The sequence below is a fragment of the Echiichthys vipera genome (genome assembly GCF_963691815.1).
Source record: "Echiichthys vipera genome assembly, chromosome: 3".
Classification (NCBI taxonomy): domain Eukaryota; kingdom Metazoa; phylum Chordata; class Actinopteri; order Perciformes; family Trachinidae; genus Echiichthys; species Echiichthys vipera.
The window spans coordinates 3,051,589-3,059,652 of NC_139828.1; positions in this window are offsets into that span (position 1 = coordinate 3,051,589).

The following is an 8,064-nucleotide window of genomic DNA, read 5'->3' on the forward strand; positions in this document are numbered from 1 at the left end:
TGCGCATGGGTGTGTGAATGTGGTGTGAATGGTTAGATTAGATGGTCTGTAGATGTCCACTGCCATCAGTGTGAATGTCTGTGTGAACGGGTGAATGTGACAAACACTGTGAAAGCGCCTTGAGTGGTTAGAAGACTAGAAAGGCGCTTTATAAGTACAAGTCCATTTAACATTGACCTTCAGGAAGCATGGGTGTGTGTGTGTGTGTGTTTTAGTTCAGATGAAAGGCCGCCATCTTTAAATCCGGTAACACATCCACGGCTCTTTGAGCTGTTAACTTTCTTATTCATGATGATCCAAGAAATGTGAGTTTGTCCTGTACGTCTGCTCGTTAGTCTGAGGCCGTTCAGACGGAGATGAACGAGAAATGAAACGCAAAAAAGGGGTTAAGTTCTCACTTTTTATTCCGTGCTTAGACGAGTGTCTCTGGGGGAAATCTGCGTGCATACAGTGACGCGAAAGTGTGTGAAATTAGATGTAGTGTGCACGCCAGGTGTGTAGGTGGAGCTGTGGAGCACTGCCACACAACAGCACCCAGAGCTGGTGCATGCTGGGAAACGTCCTTCTCCTTCTCTCCCTAACAGCGGAGAAGCAGGACGCCGTACAGTGTGACAGGGATCTGCAGCACGGTCTGCAGCCTCCCACCGCCTCGGCTCCACCGAGGACACTTGAACGTCCCACTGATGGAAACAGTCCCACATGTTTGTTGTTGTTTACCTGAACTCTGCACACCGATGTTACGGAAACACGTACGTTTCCACGTGAGCCAGCGTGAGCAGATCAGAGCTCACTTTAGTGTTTTTACCTTTACACGCAAACACAACGCTGGAGCAGATCAGAGCTCACTTTAGTGTTTTTACCTTTACACGCAAACACAACGCTGGAGCAGATCAGAGCTCACTTTAGTGTTTTTACCTTTACACGCAAACACAACGCTGGAGCAGATCAGAGCTCACTTTAGTGTTTTTACCTTTACACGCAAACACAACGCTGGAGCAGATCAGAGCTCACTTTAGTGTTTTGACCTTTACACGCAAACACAACGCTGGAGCAGATCACAGCTCACTGTAGTGTTTTTACCTTTACACGCAAACACAACGCTGGAGCAGATCAGAGCTCACTTTAGTGTTTTTACCTTTACACGCAAACACAACGCCGGAGCAGATCAGAGCTCACTTTAATGTTTTTACCTTTACACGCAGACAGAGGTGGAGCCTTTTTAACTTTTACACTCTAGAGGGGGTTTATTTTTTTGTGTTTTTAATCCCATAAAACAGTCACCATCTAAACGAAAGGCACATCTGACACGAACATTTAATGCAGGAAATGAAAAAGCGTAATGACAAAAGGGAAGATGGCGTCCCCGTGCCTCAGACCCAGTTCTCAAAGACCTCCACATGCTTCCCGTCTTCCACCTGATTACCTACAAGATCCTGGTTCTCACCGTCAAAGCCCTTCACCATCTGACCCCCTCCATATCTCACTGACCTTCACCCCCCGCTCCCCCCCCAACCCCCACGCTCCCTCAGATCCACCTCAGCCGTTCTCCTCTCGTCCATTAAACCAACCGCCTCAGCTTTGGGGTCAGGGTCTTCTTCCAGTCCCGAACTTGAGACCCGTCTCTCCTCCTTTGCCTCTTCCTGGATCCAGAAGGTCAAATTGCAAAATGCTCTGCAGCGTAGCAGGTGTGTTTGCCTCAACTCAACTAACATACGGCTACTTTTTGTACGCACAAAGTCTGAGAAGGTACTAAAGGACTGAAGTAATTGTGATATGAAGCGTGAATTAGGTGATGAGGCTCGTCAGTCAACCGTCTTTACGCATCCTGAAACGCTGGCCAGCACTTAAGAAGTATAATGTAGTGTAATAATCCTACATTATATAAATCTAGACAAATCTCGCTCCTAATGGTTTCTACCACAACAAAGTGACGAGCTGTAGTCCTTCGAGGTGTTGCAGAGATGAGGTCAGATGTCTTTGGTTCCTTGCTGCGCGTCGCCTCATCGATTGTCAGATTGCCGAAGCTTCGTCCTGGTTCAGCTCCTGAAGCTGCAGACATTAATATATATTCAGTTAACTTGCATAGAGTGGATGCTCAGTCTGACACGTTAGTTTATCTTACCACTAAAACGTGGATTTACCTCACTGTCATTGCGGAGTTCCTCAGGGAAAGCAGAACGTTTCATGAACCGCAGCAGATCTCTGTAATGAATCTGTAACACAGACACAAAGTGAGAAACTCACTGTGGTGGGACGTCGCTTGGTTGTTCTGGAAATACAACAAGGCTGTTAACATGAAAGTTAACTACATGATGTTAACGCGCTTCATGTCCCGTGCGTCACTGTAGTTACGATGCAAACGCACTTCTTTTAACCCACCCACCGTCTTTTCCTAACCATAACCGAGCGGTGGTGTTGCCTAAACCTAACCATGCAGTTTGATGCGTGTGTAACCAGGTGGGATGAGAACAGGTTCAGAAGACCTTGACATGTGGTTGAATGTGTGTTGACATGCATAGGCCCACGCACATAAGCATGTAGTGTCGCACTGGGGTGTTTGTATTTCTTTAAACCACACACAGTCGTCTTGGGCGGCACGATCCCCCATAAGGCCCCTGGACATGTATCTGTTGGAGCAGTGGGGCCTCCAACATATGGACCTATGGATGTCCTGGATATTGTCCTGGGCCCTGGAGCAGGGAGGGCCCAAGGAGACGGTCGGAAGAAATAGAAAAATCTGTTTTTTCCTCTCTACGCACTATGAAAAAATAATCTTGTCCCAGACACGGGGAAGACGGGCGCGAGCCTGGGTGTCCGTCTGCTGATGAGCACTGCAGTCAGCAGGCCAGGAAGGAAGGAATCCTGCTCCATCTTTGATTTTCGATGCGTTGTGTGACACTCATAGAAGACATCGCTCACTGTTTTGTGACTGGTTACTAGCTGGTTTATCCAGATCTGCGTTGTTGGACACATAGAACTGATCTGTTGTGGTGACACTATAGAGTCCGTACCAAGATATATTTAACTCTTGACCGATGTGTTGGACTGTCACACTGCTTCACATCTTCATTTTTAGAGCCTCACCTGTAGTGTGGCTAAAACTCAGATTTCCTTTAGCTCAACGATAAAGACAGAAACTGTAAGAACAGTGTGTGTGTGTGTGCAGTCTGACTCTCATTGCCACCGTACCTGGACCGGATCGTTTTTATCCGTAAACATTTGCAGAAGCAGAGAAAATGTTGGTAGTTTCAGTGGAACGTCATTTTTCAGAAACAGGCTTGTGATCTCTGATCGATCCAGCGTCCCGCCGAAGGAGGGATCCAGAGCCGCCGCCTCGTCCTCAGTTGATCTCAGAGCGGAGAGGCGCCAATCAGACAGCTCCTCTCTGACCGCAGAGACGAGCGCGGCCTTATCTCCGTCCTCAGACGAACCTTCCTGGGAGAAAAACGTGCGAGTTTATCGTCAGTCTTGGTTCCAACAGCAGTGCTTTACCATGAATCTGTGATGTGCATCATAGAGCTGGAAGATGCGCAGAGCCACTTTATTTCTACCGTCAAAGCTGAAATTTTCCGTAACAGACCAAATTATAAGGTGCAGAGAAAAGACGCTACAGTCTACGCCTCTAAACTCATTGATGCTAAGTTGGCGTGCTAGCGCTGTTGCCTTCCGTGGAACAGTGATCGTACGGACACTTCTACTCGCTGCTCTCTGTTCAACAACCCACTGTTGGAGTTTGTCCCCCAGCTGCAGCCGTCTCGCTCTGTTCCCTCTAAACTCTGTTTAGTCTTCTTTACTCGGCGCAGGTCGTCTTGTTGCTTCCTCCACTTGGGCACCATTGATTGGTTCATGTTCAACTCTCTGGCTGCTGCTCGGTTCCCGTGTTCAACTGCGTGACTAATGGCCTTGAGTGTAAACTCTGCGTCGTAAGCGTGTCTCTTAACAGGAGCCATTTTGGGCTCTTTACACAAACACACACATGGAAATGAAACGGCACGCTTCACGCAGTCGTGTATCTCAACATGCACCGCGCGTTACTTCTTCTACGGGGGAAAATAGAGTCGGCGGCTGCTCACCGTAGTTGGAGACCTGTTGTGGCTCAATATTGGTCCATTTATAAGGAGCACCATATTATAAGGCGCACTGAGACGTGAAGGTTTTTAGGTGCGCCTTATAATGCGGAAAATACGGTAAATGAAATGGTGTCTGTTGGTGATTGTTTCTCATGTTTGTTTAACGCCAAAAAGACGAAACTAGGCGTTTTTTCCTTCTCTACCACAGTGGCGTGGGCTCTGTAGCCATTCCTGATATATAAAGATTCTTCCTTTTTAGTGAAACAATGAAAATGTCTCTTGTGTTGACGTCCTCAGTGAGAACTCCTCGCCGTATGAGGATTCAAAAGGTCAGAATCTGCATGTGAGGTGAGCGTTATTAAGTCAGGAGTCATTCCTGAACATTTCATTGTGATGTGTCGTCGTTGAAACTGTGTTTTTAAAGTTAGATTTTACAGGAGCACCTGTTCTGCTGCTCTGGGGTCAGAGACGGGGACGGTCCTTGGGTGGATGTAGGACCTGGAGCGATCACCAGAGGGCGCCGTCACACACGTCCTGTCAGGAAGCTGCAGGCAGACGCACAAGTATTAAAGCCTCCGAGTGATCTCAAAACACCACAGGTGAGATTATCATACACACACACACACACACACACACACACACACACACACACACACACACACACACACACACACACACACACTAACACACACACACACACACACACACGAACAGACACACACACACACACACACACACACACACACACACACACACACACACACACACACACACACACACACACACACACACACACACACACACATACATACATACACACTCACAAGACACAGGAACAGACACACACACACACACACGAACAGACACACACACAGACACACACACACACACACACACACACACACACACACACACACACACACACACACACAGGAACACACACACACACACACAGGAACACAGAAACACAGACACAGGAACACACACACACACACACAGGAACACAGAAACACAGACACACACACACATACACACACACACAGGAACACAGACACACACACACACACACCACACACACACACACACACACACACACACACACACACACACACCTGATTGAGTGCAGAGTGCGCTCTGGGCTGCAGCTGTGTGTCAGATCTGGACACCTTCACATCTTGCTTCTCTTCTGTCTTTGACTTCTCTCCAGAATCTCTGTTTGGGGGAAAACTTGATATTAATGATGTTATGTCTCTATTTAACGCGTCTTCTCTCCTGCCTGTGACCTGGAGAGCGATGTCAGCGATGTCTCGGTTCCTAAAGTGCACCTCAGGAGGGAGACGCTAATGTCCCGCATGTCTTTTTCTGCACCTGTGACGTGTCAAAGAGGCGTGACACAGCTGGAACACACAAACCACGGCAGCTGTGCCACACATCCTGATTAAGTGACATTTTAAAATGGCCGCTCCCGTGCACGGATGTCTCGTTTTTCCTCTCCTCCTCGTCTCCTCCTCCACTCGTGTCTCAGGTAGGAGGGACTCAGACACGAGGAGAGGAGGCATGGAGAGGGGAAAGAAATAGAAATTAGTCGGGACCTTTGTGTGATGGGATCACCCGAGCCGTGGCACCGGTCCAGGGGCGTAAAGTGGTGTTGCAATGGCCCCTCTCCTACTTTCTACCACGTATGTCCGGCCCCTCGCTCAAATCTCAACCATTTCAACTAGAGATCGACCGATGTGGATTTTCTACGGCCGATGTCGATGAACGATAAGGACTGCTGATTTTCTTGATCTTCTTCTCATGTTACGAGTCATTCATTCATTCATCTTCATCCTCTTGTCCCTGTCGGGGTCGCGGGGGGCCGGAGCCGATCGCAGCTGACATCGGGCGTGAGGCGGGGTCCACCCTGGACAGGACGCCAGTCTATCACAGGACAGATAGAGACAAACAGAGACAGACAACCATTCACACCTACGGGTGATTTAGAGTCATCAATGAACCGAACACCTGCACGTCTTTGGACTGTGGGAGGAAACCGGAGAACCCGGAGAAAACCCACGCAGACACGGGGACAACATGCAAACTCCACACAGAAGGGCCCCAGCCGGGATTCAAACCAGGAACCCTCTCCTTGTGAGGCAACAGTGCTAACCACCACTGCACCGTGTCACCCACTCAAACCCAATTTTTAAAAAGAAGAACATTTATTAAACTTAAAAAAGTCGTCTCCAGCAACACAGAGCCACCTGTGGACGCCTGTCTGTGAATGCTGCCGGAAAAAACTATGGGGGAACGCAGCAGCCCGCACCGGCCGATAATGATACACCTAAAAAACGCAAACATCGTGCAGCGATGTATCGGTCTATCACTCATTTCTACCGCTGCCTTCATTCTGATCTCAACTACACACCTGTAAAACCTTGTGACTGTATCTTGCCCGTATTGTGACTGTATTCATTAATTCATCTTCATTCTCTTGTCCCTGTCGGGGTCCTGGCTGACATCGGGCGTTAGGTGCACCCTGGACAGGACGCCAGGGCACATAGAGACGAACAACCATTCACACTCACACCTATGGGCGATTTTAGAGTCATCAATAAACCTGACACTCCCACTGGACTGTGGGAGGAAACCGAGGAAACCGGAGAAATCCCACGCAGACACGGAGAGAACATGCAAACACACAGAAGGGTCCCAGCCGGGATTCGAACCAGCAACCCCCTGTTGTGAGGCGACACCACTCTAAAGTGCCTCTGTGGTACCTCCCACAGAGCACGGACGTGTGTGACATTCCTTAATTGGCTAATCTTTACTCTTTTTTGACATTTATGAGAGACACTGAATGAACACAGCCGGCCCGTAATAGTATCATACTCACTCTCGTGGCTCCTCGATGAAGCGCTTCACTTGTTTGCCGCCTATGATCTTGACAACAAGTCTGGGGATTGAATCTGCTCCAGACATGTTACAGGTGGTGTGACGGGGGTGTCCCTGGAGAACGAGGCAGAGAGCAGCGGACGCGTCGATCACAGAGCTGATCGAGGGCTTGAACCTTGGTTAAAGTGATGAAGCCGTTACAGCGAAGCATCTACAGCATGACAAACAGCTTCTCCTCAGTCTGAACCGACTCTGCTCTTACCTGCACAATCACTCCGTGTCCCAGGACCAGGCGGATCTCCTTTCTCGTGTCGTGTGTCTGAACACTTTCCCCGAGGCGTGGAGCGTCTTGTTTGCTCTTTCTGCACCATGGTTACCTCCTCTCTGTTCCCGCTCCACAGGTCTGTAGAGGACTGGGAGTCACACTAGTGCACACACTCTTGTGATTTATGCAAAGGCAGAGGAGAGAAGTGACCAGCAGGTAAAAGGTGAAACAAAAGGCGTCTTTCTTTTCCTTTCAGTCTCTGTTGTGTTTGTGTCTGATGTTTATTTCAGGCTGCAGCGACAGAAGAAGTTAATCCATCCTCTAAAGAAATGGGATTCCTGCAGGAGAATGTCTTTATTTATCAAATGAGAGCTCAGTGTTATAAGTAAAATGTACCAAAATTAAAAAATGCTCATAGTGAAGAGCAGTCTCTGTCTGTGCTGAATTACCACCTCAATACATCAAGAATATCCCCAAAGCAGTTTCAGTCAAAAGCAACTGGACTTGGTTATTTGTCTAGGAAGACCAAGTACCTGGTCCTGGTCCAGTCCCAGCCTGTTCCTGGTCCTGGTCCTGGTCCAGTCCCAACCTAGTCCTGGTCCTGGTCCTGGTCCTGGTCCAGTCCCAGCCTAGTCCCAGCCTGGTCCTGGTCCTGGTCCTGGTCCAGTCCCAGCCTGGTCAGATGCGTACACTGATGAACTGATGAAGCCTCTTGGATGAGAGGTGAAACGTCTTCCTGGACAAATAACCAAGTCCAGTTGCTTTGGACTGAAACTGCTTTGAGGAGAACGACGACCTGGACACATGAGAACATTCACAGGTCACATCGAGAGCACAAATTCCTGACGCAGAATT